The 24870-nt window shown below is 34.4% G+C and overlaps 1 protein-coding gene and 1 non-coding gene across 2 annotated transcripts in view; both read left to right on the plus strand.

The window, feature by feature from the left end:
• The window catches only part of GRID2 (glutamate ionotropic receptor delta type subunit 2), a 1564419-nt gene that overhangs the window by 6922 nt on the left and 1532627 nt on the right, over nucleotides 1-24870 (plus strand). The window lies entirely within an intron of this gene.
• Nucleotides 8660-8768, plus strand: LOC126033158 (U6 spliceosomal RNA). Its single transcript, XR_007504305.1, has one exon. It is a non-coding gene; the product is annotated as a U6 spliceosomal RNA (small nuclear RNA).

Below are 24870 nucleotides of genomic sequence, written 5' to 3' on the forward strand. Positions count from 1 at the left end.
ACCATCTAAGCTGTCTTTCTGGCCCAGAATAAATTTGCAATCACACAAATTAAGGACTCTTAAAAATGAAGATGGTTTGTGAATAGAACAAGAATTATACATCATACATAATGTATGGTTCATTAGATATTCATGGGAACTCCAATAACAGATTGAGGGTGCCTGATAAGTGTGTGTGTGTGTGTGTGTTCTCTTTGTTTTGAATTTTATGTGTGTTTTATTTAGTGTTAATAATATGGTGTTATAAACAGGGCTACTCTAACTCCATAGCAAAATACAAGTGCTCATTAAGTCTGTCTGGAGGAATGAGTAGTCTCATATTATAATTAGCCAATACTGACTACAGGAGCCTGGATAATTTACCAACTAGAAGTGCCCCAGAAATATTAGCATCTGTTTGGTGTCTCTTAGAAATGTAAAACAGAGAAAAATCCCAGACACATTTTTCATGTTTTTTTTTTCTGATCCAAATTCACTCCTACTGCTCCTCATCAAGCAATTATTAATATGAAGTTGAGTCTGGATATGGCCACTTCATCCAGTTTTCTGGATGAAGAAATGTACCAGCAGATAGTATAAGTTACTTCAGTCAAACTGTCATTAGCAGTTAACTTTATGGATGGAAAAATGCATGTAGCACTTTCATAAAGATGTGCCTATCATTGCAGTGTAAATTTTACTAGATGAGAAAATGCATGATTAATTTTCAGTGGCGCTTTACAATATTTCCTATTAAGGAATCTTTGCTTCTATTTGTGCTGTACCATAGATGACAGATCTTTAGTCATTGGTGAAAATTAGGAATGTTCTAAGTTTTCTAACTTTAGAACTCAGCCTTTTGCAATGAAGCATAGTACTTTCATTGATTTTTAATTAACACACATATGCTATGTATATTATGTTAAATTTACAGCTAAAATAAGACTTCAAATAAGAATACTAATAGCAGATATGATATATTTTTTCAATGCTTTCATTTTTAATGTTGTCTCTCCTATACTACCATTTTCTCTTAATGAAAACTTAGTCTTATGAAGTGGACAGGTTGCTTCTATTTACTTGCCTTTATTAGTTGCAGTATAAACATGGTGGACCTGAAAAATGAGTGTTCAAGATACTGTTTTGTCATTTGACTGCAACAATGACTTATTTAAAAAGTAAACTCTGGTCTATTAACTGTAGTATTTATTGATATTTTAAGCTAAGAGTTTATAGCTTCCTGGAATAGTGAAATTTAATTAGTTAAAAAGTACTATGCTTGCTAAGTAAATTTAGATATAAATTTAAGTTGAAATTTGCAACCAAAAGTGCAGAACTTAGTGTACTTTAACCTTGACATATCTAAATGTCGTGTGTAGTGGCATGCCTACTTCCCAGAAACAGCATGTTCTAGACATTTATAACCAAACACAACACTATTATGAGCTAAAATGGGTTGGTCTTATTTTTTTTTCTGCAGCATGCAGATTAAAATAAATTGAAATTCCAAAGAATAATTCTTCCTTCTTATAATCTTTGCAGTCTGACAACAGACCAAATTTGTTAGTGATGTCGGACCAATTACTATCTTGTTTATTCATGTTCAGGCCTTTGCTGTTTGTAAGAATGGTAATAACAGAAAATGAGTTAATTTTCTTTTTGAAAATGCCAGATCCTGTCAGTATAGCCTAAAGGTGGCAGAATTTTTTTATTAAAAATAAAAACCTGTTTTTATTAAAATTATTTAAGAACATTTCACACCTACCCTCCTAAATTTGGGGAGGATAGGGGTTCATGCACAGGTATACAAGATATTACTCCTCTTTGGAGCTTTAGTAAGTTTTGGTGAATTTACATAATTCCTCATTTTCAAAATGAGAAATCATGCTTTATGTATTTAGAGCAAAACATTACTGTGAGTAGACTTGGAAAGCATTACATGTGATGAAGAGAAGTTCATCAATTACATCTTGAATGCTTATTAAATGCCAGATTGAGTACAGAATTATCCATGTGACTAGTTACCTCATTTTAAAAATGTACAGGTGTATGTGTCTTCTAATGCTATAAACAAAGTGTTACTTTAGATAAAATAATATATGGAAAACAGAAGAGACAATACACGAGGCCAAGTGCTTTCCTTTCATGTGATCCAAGCTGGGTTTGGTTTCTGGTTTGAGATCACATAGGATCTGTGCTTCACTAGGAGTTATCCCTGAGCTCAGAGTCCTAAGCACTGCTGGGTGTAGCCTAAAAACCAATATATCTATTTCTTTATGGAAAGAGGAGTTTAATAGCAAAGAAGGCTTTTTGTTGTTTGTTTGTTTTGTTTTTGAGTCACATCCAGTGATGCTCAGGGCTTACTGCTGGCTATAGGCTCAGAAATTGCTCCTGGCTTCAAACCATGTGGAATACCGAATAGAATCCAGGTCTGTCCTGGGCCAGCCGCATGCAAGGCAAAGACCCTACCGCTGTGCTATTTATTCTGGCGCTCTAAGAAGGCTTTTTGTTTGTTTGTTTGTTTGTTTTGTTTTTTGGGCCACACCCGGCAGTGCTCAGGGGTTACTCCTGGCTGTCTGCTCAGAAATATCTCCTGGCAAGCAATGGGGGACCATATGGGACACCGGGATTTGAACCAACCACCTTTGGTCCTGGATTGGCTGCTTGCAAGGCAAACGCCGCTGTGCTATCTCTCCGGGCCCTCTAAGAAGGCTTTTAATATATTTTCTTACTTGACTTTTGGTGTATAACCAGAAACCTGTTACAGATGGAAAATCAAAATCTGTTATGGCTTTTGGTTATAAAATTATGACTTCATGATAAAATAAGGACTAAGGGTTTGTTTTAATCATGTACCATTTTATCTCTCTTTTAGCAAACCCACTACTTCATAGCTACAATAATTATGTAATAAATTCAAATAAAAGGAACTGATTTAAGGATTTAGTTATTAGACATTAATAGAAAATACAATCAATTCTAAACTTAATGCCATATAATATCATGTCCTTACATATGTTTCTTAGATATAAAGAAATGCAAATTAATTTTGTTCATCATACTTTGAAGCAAATTGTATGTTGTTATTGTTTTTTACTTATTTTTATTTTGGGGTTTGGCTTGGGCCACATCTGACCCCTGGCTGTGCTCAGGGATCACTTCTGGCGATGCTCTGTGGATTGAGCCAAGGTCAGCTTTGTGCAAGGCAAGTCCTTTACTCCCTGTTCTATCTCTCATGTCTCACTTATAATTCTAATATTTATTATCAGTGTATTTACACATCAATGACAGTTGTACTTCAGCAAACAAAAGAAGCAAATGACCCATGAAATTATTAAAATCACATTTTACCTTTCCATGTAACTAATTATTGTTGGGAAAGCATATTTCCACAAAATTATTATTATATCATGCATAGGAATAGGAAAGGTGTAAACATGCAAAATGTCAGCTGTAAAGGTTCAGAAACTCACTGACCAACTGGTAAATAGTTAAATATTTTCCCTTGAGAGTTCTTCTTATGGTTGATAAATTGTTAATAAATAGTAAAACCAGCTGCTCTGCTTCTTTCTCCTTTTCAGTCCACCCTTCAGTGGCAATGCTAATGAGCAGAGAAATGGCCAAAAAGCAAGGGAAAAAGGAGAAAAGGATTTTAGATAATCCATAAGCCGTAAAATCAGACTCTGAATGCTTGTATGCAGATTTGCTGAGAAGGAATAGTTTTATTTTCTCAAAATATTGCCCACATTTTGAAGATAGAACTAGCTCTTGGCTGCTGAGTGTATTAGAGGAGAGACACTTCCATGCCACCAAAGAGGAAAATGTTCAATGGACCAGGCTGAAAGCAGAATAAAGATGATAAGTGGGAGAAATTTTCTTTATTGGAGATGCTGCTGACAACGAGAATCCCTGGGATTAGTTCAATAAAATATGTGATCCCTGTGTCAGTATATTTTCAATAAAAGTATATTAACCAGCAATACTGACTAAAAACTTGACTAAGTATAAAATGAGCTGGATTGATATTTTTGTCAATATATGTTGTGTTGATCTACAAACTTCATATTCTAAGTTAACTTCTTCATGAAGAAGATTTAAATATGAAACTTTTAAAAGAAACTGTGAAACAAATGACAATGAGAAATTAAAATTTCTAGTTAGGGGGCAGGAGTGATGGCTCAGCAGTAGAGTGTTTGCCTTGCACACAGCTGACCCTGGAGGGACCACAGTGAGCACAAAGCTAGGAGTTATCTCTGAGCATCACTGGGTGTGGCCCCAAAAACTTAAAAAAATTCTAGTTAGTGATTAACATGGGAGAAGGGGTAAGAGTAGTGCATGTCTCCAAAATGCCTTTTATTAAAAAATAAACTGAATGGTTATTCCAGATGTATTGATTTCATTTATGTGTGGATAAGTGTAAATAGAATTCATCATATGCAATGATGTGTCTGCAGTTCCCTCTTCATAGATAAATGTACTAGCTTTTCCTACTTCATTAGTGTTTTGACTTTTAGACCCCTTTTCCTGTGAAGGAATCCAATACCCTTTGAAGCCAGAGGAGGACATATATCATGCAAAGTTTATTAATGGCAACACAAAGAATAATTTCATATTCATACATGATGATATTTGCAAGATTCCAAGCTTGGTAGTGTTGTCAAATTGAATATTGTCTTTCAAACTTTGTTTTCCAACTGGTATTAGCAGATGATTATGGTCTTAAATGCTGAGTTCAGACAGAAGGAATGGATGGAGATATATAGAGAAAACAGATAGGTGTTACAAAATTTTGCTGAGAATATTCATTGTCTTTCACTTTTTTATGACACATATGTTAAAATATAATGTGTACTCGTTTGTAATTAATATACTATCTTTAGTGTTTACAGTTGGGTAAGAAAAAATAATTTAGTTAACAATTGAATATCCTTATAAATTTCCTAAGAAGTGCAATTTTTGCAACTCATTAAATATTATTTACAGATTGGTAATTGGTAATGAAGCAATCTAATTTTCATTTTGCTTAATTTAATATTAATATTCTTTACCTATAACAGAAACTAAGCCATGCTTTACAATTCTGAGCAGAAATAATAGTTTCCTGCTACCATTCGAACTTTATTATGTGGTTAATGATTGCATTGCAAATTGAAAAGTTAATTTTAGCTCATAAACATCGGGAGGCAGGGGAAAAAATTGTGCAGGGATTAAGTAAGGCACTTGCCTCACATACAGTCAACCCTGCTTTGGTCCAGAGTACCCTAGATAGCTCCACAAGCATCCATGGGGAGTGATCCCTGTTCCTGAGTAAGTCCTGAGGAGTAAGTCCTGATAATTTCTGGCTGATTCCTTATAACCACCAACTCATAAGGGATGAGGTTAAGTTTAGGTTTCAAAAAAAGAATCCAAAACCCAGATATGCATATTTTTACTTCGATTATTGAAATGAAATTGACATATAACATCTAAGTTTAAGATCTAATCAGTGTATTATTTCAATATGTTTTATACTCAACTATATTGCATTAGCTAACATTTTTATATTGTCACATATTTTCTTTTCTTATTGATAGAATAATTATGATCCACTTTTCAGCAGATTTAAGTACAAAATATAGAAGAACATTTTATAAAAAGAAAATTCTACATTTTCTAACAAAATATCTATTTTGTTATTGACTCAGTTTTATTCCCTAGAAGTCATTGCCTGCTCTGTGATTTTGATTTGGACATTTATAGTCAGCACAAGTATACTATATACTATATATATATATTTTTCTATTTGATTTTACTAAGTAAAATTCTCTTGTTTCTTAAGTTATGCAAAAAGATGAATTATCTTGTTTCTCAATAGTAAATGATATTTGTCTTTTATAGTGGGTGTGCAAAATTTAATCCCTTTATTTACTGAGCTACTCTTAAGACGTTAGTTGTTTTGTATCATGGCTTTTGTAATAATGTGTTGAACATGTGACTAAGCATTTCAATCTGGAATACTTTTGAGACTATTTCAATATTTCTTTCCAGTACACTGGAAATCCCAGAATTCTAGAATACTCGTAAATACTCCAAATCTAGAATACACAGTAGTCATATTGCTGGATCTCATGACAATGATTTTTTTATTTTAAGGAGCCTTCATCCTATCTTCAGGTTTATGTGCTCTAGTTTAAAATTTCCACCAGAATGTTAAGGGTTATCTGTTCTTACAACCTACCATTGCCTTTTTGTATTTTGACCATTGTAACTCATGAAGTTGATAGAACTCAAGACATTTAATTATACTTTTCTGAGTATCCGATGTCAAGCACATTTTCATGTAGCTATTGGATTTTTAATATTTTCTTTGAAAGTGTCCCTCTGATTACTCTGCCAGTTTCATGGACTTGTTTTATTTATTAAGTTTCATTTGTTTATTCTTTATTATTTGTTATATTTATTAAGTCTTAATGACAATTTATATATTAGCACTTTATCAGGTGTATAATTTACATATATTCTCTCTATTCTATAGTCAACTTTACATTTTGTTGATTATTTGACCATGTAAAAAGTGTTTAGCTTGATAGACCATCACAGGGGTAAGGCAGTTAAATTTTTACTTTTATTCCTTGTGATTGTAGCATCAAATTAAATAAATCATTAACAAGATTAGTGCTGAGGATATTTTTCCTGTGTTTTCTTCTAGGAGATTTATTATTCACATTGTATGTTTATGTTTTTAGGTTTGGAGTCACTTTTATGAGTGGCATAAAATAGGCATTTCATTTCATTCTTTTACTATGGGTAACAGTTTTCTTAAACTTCCTTATATTGATATATTGAACAGGTGTGTTGAAAATATTGTTCCTGACCTTTATGAAAAAAAACTTTTGACCTTTCAGCATTCAATGTAGATAGATGTAAAGGTGGTTTTGCTCATATCTGATCCTTATTGTTTTGACCATATGTTCCTAGCTCCTAAATACAGTTTTTTTGCATATCATTTTACTTCATGAAAGCACTTTTTCAGGTTAACTATCAGATTGAGGCAGCAAAATTACATAAAAATTGAGTTGAGCTAGATTACCTTTAATTTTTGGTACTGTTTAAATTCTATATTGTGGAATCACTGCTTTGGCAAAGCACAGAATGAATAAAATTAATTTGCAAGAAAATTTCATGTTGAGGAACAAAAAGATAGTATTTTATTTCTTTTAGTTGTAATAATTAGCACAGTATTGAAAGACTATAGAAAATTTAAGAATGTTACTTTGATAGACTTCAACCTGGACCTCCATTAAAAGCTTAATTTATTAGGTTTAGTTGGACTCAACAACAAAACTTTTCACCATGACTGTTTTCTTGAGTATTAAAAGCCCATATGCTTATAAGTATGATTATTGGATTCTAAAATATGTTGTTAATATAAAATATAAAGAATTGGACTTTTGACTCTCAGTTGCTAATTTTAAAATTAATTTTAGGAATTTAGAAAGCACTTAAGTTTTAGTTAATATATAGTGAGTTTAATCAATTAAGTCTAAAAGAATTCATCATACTTTGCTATTTTTATTTGGAATGCAAAAATTTGACTAGTATAAGTATACTTTTTAAAAAATGGAATTTAATGGAAATAAGAAACTTGATATATAAAGAAATCAGGAGAGTATCTCTCAGGGAAACCATAGGCCCTCACCAGGAGTTGTGAAATAGCTTGGAAATGCAGGGAAGATCAAGTGATTTTATTTGGAAGAAACATACACTATCACAAGGTTTGTGACAAAAGATGAGACTAGAAATTACAAAGATACTATGATTCCTATAACTGTATAATGGGGATACCAGGTAGAAGCCCTTGGCAGTTCCTGGATAAGTGAAGTTATGCAATATGGTAATGGAAAGTAGAATTTATAGGAGTAAACCTAAGGAATAATTTTAAAATTGTTTTTGGAAGTAAAAAATAAAAAGTCTAATATCCTTCTTTAAAACTATTGTGCTACTGAATGCTGGTGGACATTGTTGACTTGAGCACAAAAAGAGCATCCTTTTTGCAGGAGTGAATCTTGAATTTGATTTGATATCCAAAAGATTTTCCCTAGAGCTACTATACCTTGACAACAGCTTCCTACTAATTTTGCCCAAGGTAGAGTAAAGATTTCTTCTTTCTCCTTCTCCCCTTTTCTTTCCTTCCTTATATTCTCCTCTTCTTTGTTCCCTAGAACACATTTGGCATTGTTTAGGGACTACTCCCAATTCACTACTCAGAATTTTTTCCCAGTAGAGCTTAGGTGATGGGACTTAAACACAGATTTCCTGTTCATAAAGGGCATCCTACTTCTCTTTGGCCTCTTTATAGCCCCAAGTATGTCACCATTGTGATTTGCGAAGAAAACTATCTTTATGGATCCTCTTTTTTTCCTTCTGGTTTAGTGTTGAAAAATTCTATTTGAAAATATCAGCCTTGTGCCTGAATGGTAGGACAGCAGGTAGAGAGGACATTTGTCTTGCACTGCACTGACCCTGGACAGAGCGCAGTTTGATCCTCGGCATTCCATATGATCCTGCTAGCCTCCCAGAAGTGAGTTCTGAGTAAAGAGCCAGGAGTAACCCCTGACTGCCACAGGGTGTGGCCACAAAACCAATAAATAAATAAAAATGTTAGCCTTTTAAAAAAATTTAAAAAATACAGATACATTATGTGCTCGCTTCGGCAGCACACATATACTAATATTGGAACAATGCAGAGAAGATTACCATGGCCCCTGTGCAATGATGACACATAAATTCGTGAAGTGTTCATATTTAAAAAAATACATATACATCAAAACATATGTATTTATATATTCCAGAAAATAGCAATTATATGATAGAGTCTGATAGTAGAGTCTAAGTATACTTATTAGTTTAGAATTATTCGTTCTAACATGTCACCTTTGTCACTGAGTTTAATGTATGTGAGGCCAGGTATCTACCCAAAGTCTCATACATTCAAACTATATGCTCCACTGGTGCTGAGAAATATCCCTCCTGTTACTGTTTTAAGTGAATATTTTGCAATGGTTTCTTCTTATGAGCATGTATAGTTTTGTATCAATATTCATTTCTTTAACATATGTTAAATGCCATTTATAAACAGAGTTATTTTTGACAAAGCCTTAGGTTATCAGTAATCAAATAATGTTATGCATGCAATAGTATTCTTGTAGGTAGAATTGCAAACTAATAAAATTAAATTAAAGGATAAAATTAGTCCATTTTTTTTTCACTCCTTAGGCCTGCTTTATATGCAAAATAATTAGTTCGGAAGTAATACCACAGGGACGGTAAAAGCAAAGCCGCAGACGGGACACAGTACTATTTAGAACAAGATAAAAAGGGTTTTGTTTGGCAATCAGGCCTCATTTGTCTTCAGAAACTCTACTGCATCGTTAACGGTCTGTTTCTATGACCAATGTTTGCATACACTGGTCTGCAGTAAGAAGAAAGTGATGGCAGAGGCAGTGTGGCTGTTCGTGGACCAAAACACTAGTTGCACTGAGAATGCATAGAGTGTATCAAGATAAAACACTTTCGTTTTGCATCTGTGTATCTTTGTTAAGAATCTTGCCTTTTTAGCCTGAAATTTTTCTTTTATAATGCATCGTGTTGATCCAGTATTAAATATTAGTGTCCTTAGGATACAATTTGAACCTCATTATTGCCATATTGTTCTTTTTGGATCTTACTACATTGAAACACTGACAGTGGCCGATGGATGAAAAGTTGAGTGTTCCGATGGAACAATGTTCTATCTTTTAGGCTTTTTCATTGATTTTAGAGTAAATTGAAAAATAACTATAGAATTTGTGAATATATCTTTGAGTTACTCGTCAAATACTGTGATGATTAGGAAGTTTGGACCCTGGGAATGGAATCTATATAAAAAATAGAAGCAGTGAATTTAGTGTCATAAAAACCTTTTGATTTTACCCTTGTCACATTACCACTGATGGTGATAAAGCCTGAATTCCTAGTGTGACTTGAAAATCTCAAATGTGCATATGCCTGCCTTCTCTACCCATATTGTAATGCTAGCGATTCACAAAATATATGACCTTTTGACTGTGGTAATGTGTCCACATCCATACAGCAGGTGATTATAGCTCTAGTTAAACTTATTGGGATTAGTGTCCTCCCTCACAGCTATTATAAAAGCTAAAGTCAAGGACCAGAGTGGTAGCCCAGCAGTAGGGCATTTTCCTTGCATGCTATTGACCCAGGACATACCTGGATTCGATCCCTGGCATCCCATATGGTCCCCTAAGCAGAAGTGATTTCTGACTGCAGAGCCAGGTGACCCCTGAGTGCAGCTGGATGTGGCCCTATTAATAAAAATAAAAGAAGGAAAGAGAAAGAAAGAAAGAAAGAAAGAAAGAAAGAAAGAAAGAAAGAAAGAAAGAAAGAAGGAAGGAAGGAAGGAAGGAAGGAAGGAAGGAAGGAAGGAAGGAAGGAAGGAAGGAAGGAAGGAAGGAAGGAAGGAAGGAAGGAAGGAAGGAAGGAAGGAAGGAAGGAAGGAAGGAAGGAAGGAAGGAAGGAAGGAAGGAAGGAAGGAAAAGAAAAAAGAAAAGAAAGGAAAAAGAAAAAAGCTAAAGTCAAGGCTAAGATAAAGATCACACCCACTCTCTCTCTCTTCCATCTGATGTGAGAAATGCCAGTAAGGTTTATAGATGCTGCTTTTTAATAATATATAAACAAGACTAAAGGTCAGTATGGAAGGAACTGATGAAAGCTTATACTACATTTATATTAAATAAGAAATATTTTATCACTGTAGCATTAAGATTGCACTTCGTGTCTATTCCTTTTGATTGGAATTAGAATGATATTGTAATAAAATGATATTGTCCAGAGATTTTGGAATTACCAATGACAATATTAATATTTTTAATAGTACTTTATTTAAACACCGTGATCACAAACAGAATTTTAGTTGGGTTTCAGTCATAAGATGAACACCCCGCTTCACCAGTGTAATGTTCCCACCACCAATACCCCCATATTCTTTCTTCTCCACCCCCAGCCTGTATTTGAGACAGTCTTTTTCCATCGCTCACTCAATGACATTGTTATGATAGTTCTCAGCAAGGTTATTTCTTTAACTGCACTCACCACTCTTTGTGGTGAGCTTCATATCTTGAACTGGTCTTTCCAGCCCTAATCTCTGAAATTATTTCAATGTCTACTTTTTCTTAAAACCCATAGATGAGTGAGCCTATTCTGTGTCTCTCTCCCTATGTGTTTATTTCACTCAGCATAATGGATTCCATGTACATCTATGTATAGGAAAATTTCATGAATTCATCTCTCCTGACAGCTGCATAATATTCCATTGTGTACATGTACCACAGTTTCTTTAGCCATTTCTCCATTAAAGGGCATCTTGGTTGTCTCCATACTTTGGCTATTGTAAATAGTGCTGCATGAACATAGGTGTGAGGAAGGGGTTTTTGTATTGTGTTTTTTAATTCTTAGGGTATATCCATAACAGTGGTATAGCTGGATCAAATGGGAGATCAATTTCCAGTGTTTTGAGAATCTCCATATTGTTTTCCATAAGGGCTGGACTAGACGGCATTACCATCAACAGTATATGAGAGTTTCTTTCTCCCCATTTCCCAGTCAGCACTAATTGTCCATGTTCTTTGTGATGTGTGCCAGTCTCTGTGGTGTGAGATTGTACCTCATTGTTGTTTGACTTGCATCTTCCTGATGATTAGTGATGTGGGGCATTTTTTTCATGTACCTTTGACCATTCATATTTTTTCTTTGAGAAATTGATCATTTCTTCTTCCCATTTTTGATGGGGTTAGATGTTTTTTTCTTGTTCAATTCTGTCAATTTCTTGCATTTCTTAGATGTTAGGCCCTTATCTGATGGTATTGGGTGAATAGTTTCTCCCATTCTGAGGTGGCTTTTGTATCCTAGGCATTATTTCCTTTGAGGTGCAGAAGATTCTCAGCTTAATATAGTTCCAGTTGTGTATATCTACTTCAAATTTTTTGGAAAGTGTTGTTTCTTCCTTGAAGATGCCTTTAGTTCCAATGTCCTAGAGTTTTTTTTTCCTACATGTTGTTCTATATACCTTGTGGTTTTAGGTCTGTTATCAAGGTCTTTAATTCATTTGCATTTGACCTTTGTGCAGGGTTTTAGATGGAGGTCTGAGTTTTTGTTTTGGCAAGGGATGGACTCGACACCAGGGAGGCACAGAAAGAGAAGACAGCCTGTTGGTCTCACTCCTACTTGTAGTATTCAAGTATTTCTCTTTATTGTGGTCATCCCACAGAGCTCCAGTATAGGCTTATTCTATTTTAGTATCCACTTTTTCTATATACATGACAGCTTGTTTCTTTCATCAGAATTGTTTTTCATTTTTATATCGTGTGCTTAATTTCTTAAAGAAAGTATTATTTATTTTAGGAAGCATAAAATGGAAAACACAGCTTGATGATTTTTGTTCAAAGATGGTTAATTTAGAAAAAGTTTGAAATCCATGTCTATAATCATTTCCTTTTTTTTCCTTTACACACTTTTTGTTACAATATTAGGCTGTATTGTTTGACTTCTGTTCTTCAAAAAATGATTGGTAATTTGTCATTATTTAACTTTCCTCTATCTTCACATGCTTTCCTTCTGGTACTCAAAGAAAGATATGGATTCACACATGGCAGGATTCCTCAAAGTATTGCCAAAATATTTCCCCAAAAAAGTTATGTTTTCTATATTTCGTCTTCAAATGATCAAGTGAAAAACATTTCATTTCCTGTCACATAATTTGTTACTATTAGACCTGAAGTGTTATCTAGAAAGTTTTATTTAGAGCTATGGTTCCATTTGTTTTAGAGCCCATACCTTAATTTCTACATTTAAAAACGAATAAACATCACTTAAACTCAACTTGTAGCCCTACAGTGATGGAGACGGGTTATTAGTTATGGGTGTGGTGTTGAATCATGTTCATAAGCAGCTTTCACTAATAGTATTGTTAGCCGAAAACGATAAAATATAAATTTAAAATTTAGCATTGATTGGAAGTTCAAATGATTATTCAATTTATTTAGTCCTTACAGCTAAAATGAACCTATTTTGGTTTTTATTTTTGGTGGAGATGTGATAGAGTGGCAGTCACTTCATCTGGGAAGATTTCTTTGTTGAAGTGTCATAGATATATTTTAAAATAGGTCTTTATTTTTTCCTGCTTTGCAAAATCCTCTTCATATGCTTGTTTAACCTTTGTTTCAGTGGTAAGATGTCACACACACACACATTTGATTGTGCTGACCATTCTCTGGGTATTGCTGTTTCCCTGGGCTTTTCTTAAGTTGGGGTGCTTGCACACTGCAAGTTGGGTGTTCTGGATAGTACTAAGTTGCTTCTGTATAAGGGGAATCCTGAACATCAGAATGCAAGGACCTCCGGCAGGGCATACGAGGCAGTGCTAGTAATTATACTCTTAGCCTTATGCTTTGGGAACTTGGCCACTGTGACTCTCACCCAGCGCAATAGTTCTCGATTTTCTTTATAAGTAACACAAAATATCATTTTGGATTTTTAAACTAATTCTACTATGACTCTTATGATATAATTTATTGTTTCATCTTTTACAAACCTATAACTTTCTCTTCCAGAAAAGTGCTGTTTATTTGGTATGATCCCCACTGATACATATTTTTTAAGATTTTATTTTATAGAAAACATTGTTAATTACAAGATTCTTCGAAGTTGGGTTGCACATATACAATGAATCAGGACCAATCCCACCACCAGTGTAGATCTCCCTCCACCAATGTTCCTTGAGTGCATACCATCCCATCCCTCTGACCCCCAGCTTGCTAGTATAACAGGTCCATTTTAAGTTTAGATTGTTAAAGTTTGCGTCTCTTGATTCCATTGTTGCTGACATTGGCTGGATATTTAGTTCTGTCCTTTTTTTTCCACAATTCCAAGGCACCTGAGACCGCTTGGCCCCTGGCCTCCAATCTTTCAAATGTTTTTTTAACCTCCTCTACTCAATTTCTTACCTTATCTTTACTGTACATGGGGCCAAGGTGTTTGAGACAACTCCCATGTAAACCATTGATATTCTGGTTTATCTTCCTTCTTTGGGCTTCATTTACCAAAATATCATTCAATTTTACCTATGTTGCAGCAAATTGCATGATTTCAACATTCCTTATATCTATGTAATATCCCATCATATATGTGTACCTGTCTTCATGATCCACTCATTTGTTGTTGGACATATAAGTTGATTCCAACTCTTAGATATTATGCTGAGAACTGCAGTGAACAGCGGTGTGCATACATGTTTTGTATGAATACTTTTGTCCTGGGGAGGGACACCCATAAATGAGATTGGTGTATCCTATGGCAGCTCAATTTGAGTTTACTGAGAGCACCCCATAAAGTTTTCCATAGTAGTTGATACAGTTTAATTGTATTTATTTATCTATTTTTTCTCTTCTAAGCTTACTATATTAAGAAGTGGTCATGACACCTTGATTTTATGATCTTTGACTTTTACTTAAAAAAAAAAGAGAAAGAAGAGAAGGAATAATAAAATTCTGAGTAGGAAAGTTGTGAGGTATTTTTATTTGTCCTTTTTAAGCCACATCTGGTGGTGTTCAGTGGTTACACCTGGCTATGCTCTCAGAAATCAATCCTGACAGACTTGGGGACCATTCGGGATGTCACGGATTGAACACGGATAGGCCATGTGCAAGGAAAATACCTGACTTCTGTACTATCACTCTAGTCATGGAAAGTTGTATTTTTATGAGAAAATAAAAATAGAAAGAAATCACAATGGTAGCATGTAAACATTTTAATGTTATTTTTTACTTATAAGCATCTAACTTATTAAATGAGCTTCATTTCAATTAAGCTGTTAATTTAACTTTAATTAGTGGATCCAAATGAAAAGGCTTTTATTATTGATAGTGGTAAGAAAATGATTGGGGCATTTAAAAGTAAACCAATTCATCTGTATGGAACATTGGTTATAAATTTTACTATTAAATTTTAATATTTCATATTTATAATTTAAGTTAAAATAACTTTCATTACTGGGACCCAAGTGGTAGTGCAAGCAATAGGGCATTTGCTTATATGCGCTGACCTAGGAAGGACTGTAATTCAATATCCTCCTGTCCCATATGGCCCCCAAGTAAGAGGGATTTCTGAGCGCATAGCCAGGAGTAAACTCCTGAGCATCACTGGATGTGGCCCCAAAACCAAACCAAAACAAAAGAAAACAAAGAAAAACAAAACAAAACACCCTTTCATTACATATGTATAATAATGTTTATTTTTCATGAGATTATGACAAAAATACTTCATATTGTAGAAAGGAATTATTAGCCTTTGTTCTCTCACTGTTTCTCTCTTGCCATTCACATATTTGTAGACTTATTTCAGTACAAATGTTTGGCTGCTCCATGTTAAAAGATAAATGAACCATTCAACTGGTTTGTCCAATTTTAAGCACTATTATCATAAATGTAATAAGTAGGTTTTTTCTTTTTTATCTTACTTTATTTTCTTGTTTAAGTATCCAGAGGATATCCTTAGAAGATTACAAGATAATACTGTGAATAACAAATTTGTTATCTGTATATAACATATAACCCCTAACAGTATTTTAGAACCAATAATTATAAATAATTTATTGAGTAATTACAGTAGGTCAGTCAATGCCACAAACATTTAAATATGTTCTTTGATAAAATTTTTATAATAAACCAAATATTGCTCGTCTCTGGCCATTAAATTGTGATTATCATTGCTGTAATTTTATAGATGAGACAAGAGAAATGTTGTGCTGTTCAATTTGCCCTAATTTTTTCATTCATAGAATGTAACCAATAGGGTAGGGCACCTGTACTCATATTTTTTTTTGTTTGTAGACCACATTACTATTTTATATTTTGTAAGCACAGACTTTCAATAAGATTTTTAGTTTTTATCTATTTTGTATCCAGTGCCCTTTCCTTCTTTGCTGATAAGAAATCCAATTGCCTCTTCAAACCCTCATAGATTTTTTTTGTCAGCTTTTATGACGTCTTCATTTCTCATCTTTGGTTTTCTTGTAGCCTTACATTTTATTTTTCTTATGAAAGGAAAAAAAGTGAATTATTTTTTGCCTTGTGTTGTCATTAAAAAATTAATTCTGGGCCAAAGTGAAAATACAACATCTAGGATGCTTGCATTCTTTGTATCCAGCTAGTTTTGATCTCCATTTTGCATGTTTCTCTGAGTCCATCTGGACTAACCCCCGAGTATTCTCTGAACACTACCGTATTTGATACAACCCAAAGAAATAAAAAACAATTCTAGTTTAGTTGGTGCTTTATAAATAGCTATTATTGTGGCCCCAATGCCCTATTCACAGATTGTCATTGATAAATTAAAAATAACACTTAACGACTGAATGTATACATCTTTAAGTATATGTACAATTTCCTATAATTGACTGTCAGTGCATAAGTTCTTCATTCTGAAAAAATTGAGTGTGCTTAGCAGTGTTCTTCCTTATAATTCTAGATAATGTATTTTATGCTCTCAGTCTTTGATTCCCAATGGGATAAACATTCTCAGACCCTGAATTATAGTGAATCAAATGCTAGAATGGGGACAGGCTGTAGTCTTAGAGATTATTTTTATATTTTCTTCCCACAAAGTGTATGAGTGGTCAGCCATGGATTCTCAAGCTAGTTAGCCCCATCCTACATAAAGTAATTTCATTTTGTGAAATATCTCTCTTAATAAAAGCCACATTCTTTATTATTTACAAAATTTAATGTTCAAATCAGTTCTCATTTTCTTCATGCATACTTAGTTTTATTTTTATAGAAAGTGAAATTTTTAACAGCCAGCACAAAATACGATTTGACATACAAAGCCAGGAGTAATTTCTGCACATCGCCACTATGGCCAGTCAGTACCAAACCCAGTTAAACTAAGATAAAGAATAAAAAGTTTTAGATTATGTTTTAATGTAAAATTTAACTGCAATGCTCCTTTTTTTCTGGTCCAGCATATATTTTTTTTCTCATTAGATATGCCCATAACATAAATGGACTAGTGAGGATCACAAGAAAATCACGCTTAATCACTACAAGTGAAAATGAAGATACAGCTCATTTTTCAATAGGTTGTTGTAACATCTGGTAGAATATTGCACTGTGTTCTAGAAGGAATTATCAGAAAAGCTAAAATGGAAAACCCAAAACAAGATGTCCTTCACCAATACACTTCAAATCTGATTCTCACTTGTTAAATATATTAAGGGATAATAGCCTCTCCACTTGATAATGAACTATACAAAGAAAGAGAGACCAAGGAAAGTGTCAAATGCAAAAATAAGAGCCAAATAATCACACAACACTTTAGGGGGAGAATAACTTTCTGGAATGCTTGTAGCTGCCTGTGGTCCACGTTTTTGCTGGAATTGTAGAAGGACTGCATTCTGTGACATAATTAACACTCTTGCAGGAAAACAGCTGCAGAAAAAAAGGGGAGTTAAGGAGATGGTTGGTGGGTCCATCACCTACTGTCAGCCAGCTACGTGGCTGTCACTGTGGTAGAGATAGCTAGATAGAACTTAGTGAAATGCAACCAGAGGGTTGAAAGTAAACATTCAAAAGAAAACACTGCAGACTCCATTTGTGTTCATTAGAAATATGATAATAATTCATTTCTGTTCTATTTTGCTGTCCTCCTACTGTATTTGTACTAAATTTGCTCTTTTTTTCCCAAGTAAGTATGCATGCAAAGAACAATCTCTCTTTTACTGGAAAGGATGTGTTGCACGCAAAATTAACTTTAACATTCAACTTGTACTTTTGCTTTATTTGAACTTATTTTTTTCTGGTATTGAATGGTAGTTTTAAGAAAATAGTCACAAATAACAGAATTCAATGTAACCCGAGAAAACTGTTTAAGCATTAAAAGTAATAATTTTTGGCTGGACATGCAAAAATTTTAAGGAGCACAAGTCCATGTAAAAATAGATTTTGGGACACAGAGATAAATCTCTAAAGCAGGAACACATGCTTTGTATTTGGAGGAATGGGTTTAATTTTATATTCCCTGATCATCTTTCAAGCACAGCCAGGAGTGACCTCTGAGCACAGAGCCAAAGGTAACCAGAGAAGTATTGGGTAAGATCACAAAACAAGTGTTAAAAGGAATCATTTCATTGCCTCAATAAGCCATTACCCAGCTCCCAAGCCATGGGAAACCCACTCAGCCCACATCTCGTGCCCAAGCAAGAAACTACAACCAACATCCTTGCTGACTCATGCTCTCTGGGCCTCCTTCTCACCCCCTCCCAAATGTGGACTGTTGTTTGATACCAGACTCAGCTCCAGAAGGATCCCCAGTGCAACAACTCTACCCGAGCCCTGTCTGCTGCAAATCATTTCTCAATCTCAACAAGACCAGGGTGTGTGATGAAAATGTGCCCTGTATCCCACCCCCCCTCAAGAATATCTCAAAGGGCAATGGGAAAGCTTATATTTCCTTTATAAGTTTAAAACTATATAATACTACCTCTTAACCTGTTTAACTCCAAATGTAAGGTAGTCTCCTGCATTACTTTGTTCCATCAATTTTTAAACTTATTTTTATATATTTTCCCATATATATATATATGTCTTGTTTCTGTTTTCTTTTCTTCCTTAACTCCACCTGTTTTGGTTCTGCATGATATAAAAACCTACAAGAAAAGTCTTGCCTGGGATAATAGTTCAGGTCAAAACCAGGGCACAGAGATGATGGAGCCTCACACTCTCACCACCAAATGCACCAGCAATATAATATAGCACCATTTCTTTTTGCAAAGGCATACTAAAAAGGGGCAAATTTTACATATAGAAACAAGCTCTTATATACTAGGGATAAGAACTCAAACATTTTACAATACAGGGGCACCTCCCACCTTGAACATATGCCATGTGGGCCCAATTTAGATTCCAGGTGATTAGACAGCGACCATTCAAACTCAAACCCTAGATTCCCAGACATAGAACCAACACAGTTCTCCACAACAGCTCCAGGAATCAATCTCCCTCTGGAATATTTTTAATACTGCTCTGACACCAACATGTGTCAGTTTTGACATGACATCTTGACAATGAAGAAATGGCAACAACATGGTCTAAGAGCAGGTTGTCTTATCTCACCTCCTAATGATAAGATGAAATCAGAAGACATAGCATTCATTGAATAGTACAAAAGCCAAGTTCACAATCTACAGAAGACTGATTGTGATCATCATGACTGGGCAGAACTTATTTTGGGGCCAATAAAAAGACTCTAGTCTAGGCCTTGGATTATGAACTGTACAACAACCTAGATCTCTAACTCCAGAGGTCTGAATGAGAGACCTGCAACTGAGCAGATCTTCTGGAAACATAATGAAAGACTCTATCCTAGGCTTCTTCCTAGGATTGATGTAAAAACCAAGACCACCAATTACAGAAGACTGATTAAAACAATAGTGATGGAATAGAACTTCTAGAACTGTAAAGAAAGACTCCATTTTAGGCTCCAATCTTTGACCTGTGCAAAATCCAAGATCTCTAGCACAGAGGCCTGATATTTTTTATCTAGGATGGAGCAGAAAATTTCCAGACACCACAAAAGGACCTAGGGGAGAGTAAAAGAACAGGTACCGAGCCTGTAGTTATTCCCATGATAGTATATTTCAAGGGCGGAGAAACCCTGAATTCCCTTTCTAATCTCCCCAATATTTACTGTGCCTATGCAAAAAATAAAAATAAAAAGAAGCACAAATTAATTGTTTTTGGTTTTGTTATTGTTGTTGTTTGTTTTGTTTAGTCTCCATGGGTTTTTTTGTATGTACTTTGTTTTATTTTTATTTCAGGACTGTGGTTTTTGTTGTTGTCTTTATTGCTGTGGTGCTTTTTGAGTTTTTGTTTCATTTATTTTTTATTTATTTTTGTTATGTTTTTCTTCCTTTTTCCCTTTCTTTTCTTAAATTGATATTTATAGCCTCTAGAAGGACTTCTCTCATTTTTTGCTTGTTTAATTTTTGCCCATTTTATTTTTTTCTTCTTTCCTTCCAACAGAACCACATAAATTGAACCATATTGTTCTGCCTCACAAACTGAGGGGTTAATAATGGAGGGTACCAAGACAAAACAGTCATATGAACATTAAATAGAAATTTAAAAAAATGATCAGACTTAAACACCTAACCCAAAGCCAATGACAGCAGTATTGATATTCACTATAGAACAAGCTAGACACAGATGGAACCACTTAGACCAGCATCCCTGTGGGTAAAGGAGGGGTATATGGGATGCATGTAGGGAACAGGGGTAGAGGGAGGACAACATTGGTGGTGGGAATGCCCTGATTCAATATTGCTATGTACCTAAAATATTACTGTGAAAGATTTGTAATCCACTTTGTTAAAAATAAAAATAAAAAGGGATCATTTAAGACAATAATTATTTAACTTGCAATTATTAACTGAAATAGGTCAAATATTAGTATTTACCTAATAAAAATGTTCTTTTAAAATTAATTTATATTTTCATATTTTTCTTGAGCTTGAAACTCACCAAGGCTCTTTTATGATTAGAGAAATAGAACAAGGGTTAAGGCAAACTATCAACCTGTGTCTTAATGCCCAGCACCACAAATGGTCCCAAAATCTCTGAATGGAGAGAGCCATTAGCATAACTGAGTAAGATCTAAAACACCCTCCCCATAAATACCCAAACTCTTTTTACAGTAATTTTACAGAATTCATTTTTTTAAATAATTTTATTGTGATCAAAGTGAATTATAAGTCTCCCACAGTAATTTTAAGGTACATAGTGGCAATGAATTAGAGCCATTTCCAACACCAGTGTTGTCCTCCTTCCACCCTTTTCCCAGCATGCATTCCATACCACCCCTCCCTTTGCCCCTTGGATTGTTAGTTTGAGAGGTCACCTTTGTGTATAGCTTGTCATAGATTGGGTATTGATTCTGGTGTCATTGACTTTGGGTTTTCTGCTTCAGTCTGATCATTTTTTCTTTCCACTTAATGTTAATATGACTGGTTGTTCCTGGTACCATCCATTTTTTCCCTTCAATTTATGCAGGAGAACAAGATGTTCAAGTCCTGTGTTTCTGTTGGAAGAGGTAAAGAAAGAAGAAAAAAATCTGGGAAGAGTCAATTGATAGGCGATAAATATCAATTCAAAAAACAGAAGGAAAAAAGAAAAAAAAAACAAAAAATCAAACAAAAGAAGAAAAACAAGTAATGACAAAAACACAACAGTAGCAACAAAAAAACCTCATCACCAAAACAACCACAAGAAAGAAAATGAAGGTGGTGTGGCAAAGCGTTGTGTTTATTTGTTTGTTTTCTTTTGTTTTGTGTATGGACAGAATGAAGTATTGGGGAAGTTAAAAAGGGAATTCTCTTGACCTAGGAGATACAGAGCTTTTCCACCCTTGAAGCATACTGTCATGGGAACAACTACAGGCTCCATACATACTCATTATCAAACTGCAAGGTCATGCTGCCAGAAAACTCTGATCAGTTGTAGATGACAAAATCAGTCCTCTGTAGCTTAGAGATCTTGGAATTTTAATGCATCATAGGACAAAGTCTGAGATAGTCTTTCATTCTGGTTCTAGAAGATCTGTTTCATCATATTTGTTGTTATTAGACTTCTGTAATTAGTGATCTTGGTTTTTGCACAGATCCTAGGTTGAAGCCTAGGATAGAGTCTTTCCTTAAGGATCCAGAAGTTCTTCACAGTCATGTTTTTCAAAGTCAGTGCTCTGGGATTAGAGGTCTTGGTTTTTGTACAAACCTAGGCCAAACCCTGGGCTAGAATCTTTCTTATTGGTCTCAGGAAATGTCTGCCTAGTCGTGTTTGTCAATGTCCATCGTCTGTAAATAGTTATCTTGGTTTTTGCACAGATCAAAGGATGGCGTGTCTTCTAATTTCAACTTATCTTTAGGTGATGAGATAGGGCAACCCCTCTTGGATCTAGTTTTTTCTGTTTCCTCATTGTTAGGTTGTTGTATCAATGTGTTGCAAGTTGGTGCCAGAGCGGTATTAGGGATTCCCCAGAGAGAGTTTGGTTCCTGATGCTGTTATAGGGAGCTGTGTCAGAACTTTGTATGGAATCTGGGGTTTGGGGATGGACCATCTCTGTCTGATCATATGGAGTTGGGTCCTCATGACACATGTTCAGGGTGGCAGGGGTCCCTATAAAATATAAGGGCTCTTATCCCTAGTAGAATTCATTCTTATGATAATAAAATATCCTTTGTAGAGGTTTACCTAGTAGAACCATCTAACACTGTTAACTATATATTTTCTAAATAATTATTTTATAAAATATAGTTATTTTTAAATAAATATAAATGATTTATTATTAAAGGTGAAGTAGAATATAATGTCTCAAATACTTTGTTTCCCAAAGACTCAAGTTGTTTGCGACACTGATAGTACAGAATTGTGCCATATGAGTTTCTTTTAAGCTCTCATGAAACATACTTGCAGATAAACATATTATCTCATGCCCTTATTTATTTATGATCCAAGTTTCAAGAGTGTCCATAACTCAATGATTAGAATACCCAAATCCTATGTTATCTAATTAAAGCTAATAAATAATTTATAGTTCATGGAATCAAAAATAATTAAATATTGCAAATTACCATGAATATTTACATTTTACATATTTTACATTGAAAACATTTTTATATAATATTCAAATGCATCAGGGGTGATAAGTAGATAAATTAGGTGGTAGTTTAGGGACTTCATTTCTGAGGTAAGATTAGTGTTGAAAAATTACTACGTTGGGGACTGGAGCAGTAGTTCAAATGATAGGGTGCATTCTTTGCCAACAAAAACTTGAATTCAATTCTGGACATCAGTTACGGTTTCCGGAGCTCTACTATAGGGATACACTAAGTACAGAGCCTGGTGTAAGCCAAGGACACAGCTGAATATGACCCACCACAAAAAACAAAATCCAGAAAATGTGATTGTCTGGGATGGCTATTCTTGAAAATGGTATAAAGTGTGGGAGAGGGAAAGAATCAAATTTAAGTCTTATTTTGTTGCTTTATTATAAGGGTTCTCTGTAGAATCTTACAACTTAGTTTTTTTGTTTTTATTTTTTTATTTTTGGGGGTCATACCGGGTGGCACTCAGGGATTATTCCTGGTGCTGAGCTCAGAAATCTCCCCTGTCAGGCTCGGGGGGGATATAAGGGATGCCGGGAACAGACCCAGGGTCTGTCTTGTTTTGGACCATTGCAAAGCAAATGCCCTACCGCTGTACTATCATTCCAGTCCCCCTGATTTTTTTTATTGAAAAAATCAGCATCAGTGTCATTTTGTTTTCAGAAACTTCTGAATATCAAGACACAGCTGCTCCCTAGCCCCGTTCATGATGGTAGATTTTGCTGTTGTGGCATCCTCTTCAGTGTCTTCTTTATGCCAAAAATATGCACCAAAGTCTTTAAACTTTGTGAGTTAGGAATCTGAAGGAAATCATATTTTTCAGGGGCTAAGCAAGATCAGATTTTGCAGGGAAGAACATGACCAAGAAGGATGTTTGGATTGTCTGGCACTAATTTCGGGGTTGTGAAGCCAAGGACTGAGGGAAATGAGCACAATTCCTCTCTCTCTCTCTAGGAATGTTCTCAGGTAACATTTTATTACTGGACAATATTTGGAAAAGCTTTATTATTTTGAAGTAGCACCCTCAATTTTTCTTGTAATGTTTATGAACAAAGTATGCTTATACTGTTTAATAATTTTCATGAAAACTATAACTTTGAGGGACAAAAGCTAAATATGGGAGATTAATTTTTAGCCTTGCATGTAACCACCTTGGACTGCATTTGGTAACCCATGTAAGGTTAGGTGTGATTGATCATTGAGCACAAGACCAGGAACAAGCTTTGAACACTGCCAGTTGTGACACTCTGAGCATGCCAATTTTCCAGTATAAATTTGAGTATAAAGCGAATTCTAGTAATTCCTAATGGGAAGCTTGCTAATACTAGGTTTTGAAGAATGGAAAGTTACGTATCTGGTGATGTTGAGTGTTGAAATGAGTGTTAGTAAAGATTGGCACCAAGATGGTACCAAGATGATCACATTTCAGTAGAGCTGATTACAAGTTGTTATAGCTCAAAAGTGTGGGCGGCTGAAAAAGAAAACTACTTTGAAACTGTCAGAAATTTTGCATTTACCCCAGAGTTATACATCTTGCAAAATAATTTTAGCTACTAAAATTAAGAGAAATGAAAATATGAAAAATCAAGACATTTTTCAGGCTCATCTTTTCAAATAGATACATATATATGTATATTCATATACATATATATGTCAAAATGACAGTTAAGTACAAATATATTTTTCCAAGCTCATATTTTTCAAATATATATACATGAATAAATGTATGTATATATACATACAATACATTTAATACAATATGATTCATAAAATGTGTATTTACTTATAGATACATAAATATGTATATATATATTGTTTTTTGGGCCACATCCAGTGACACTTAGGGGTTACTCCTGGAAATGCACACAGAAATCACTCCTGGCTTGGTGGACCATATGGAATGCTGAGAATTGAACTGAGGTATGTTTTGGATCAGCTGCGTACAAGGCAAATGCTGTACCACAGTGCTATTGCTCTGGCCCCATATATGTATATAATTTTAAAAGATGAGCTTGGAAAATATATATGGACATGTATGTCATTTTGAATATTTATATTTCTATAAAAATGAAGTCTACTTTAACAATATATACTGTAACTTCTTTTACCCTTCAATAGCTATTTTACAGATCTTACTCAATAGT

This window comes from Suncus etruscus, chromosome 16, assembly GCF_024139225.1.
Source record: "Suncus etruscus isolate mSunEtr1 chromosome 16, mSunEtr1.pri.cur, whole genome shotgun sequence".
Lineage (NCBI taxonomy): Eukaryota > Metazoa > Chordata > Mammalia > Eulipotyphla > Soricidae > Suncus > Suncus etruscus.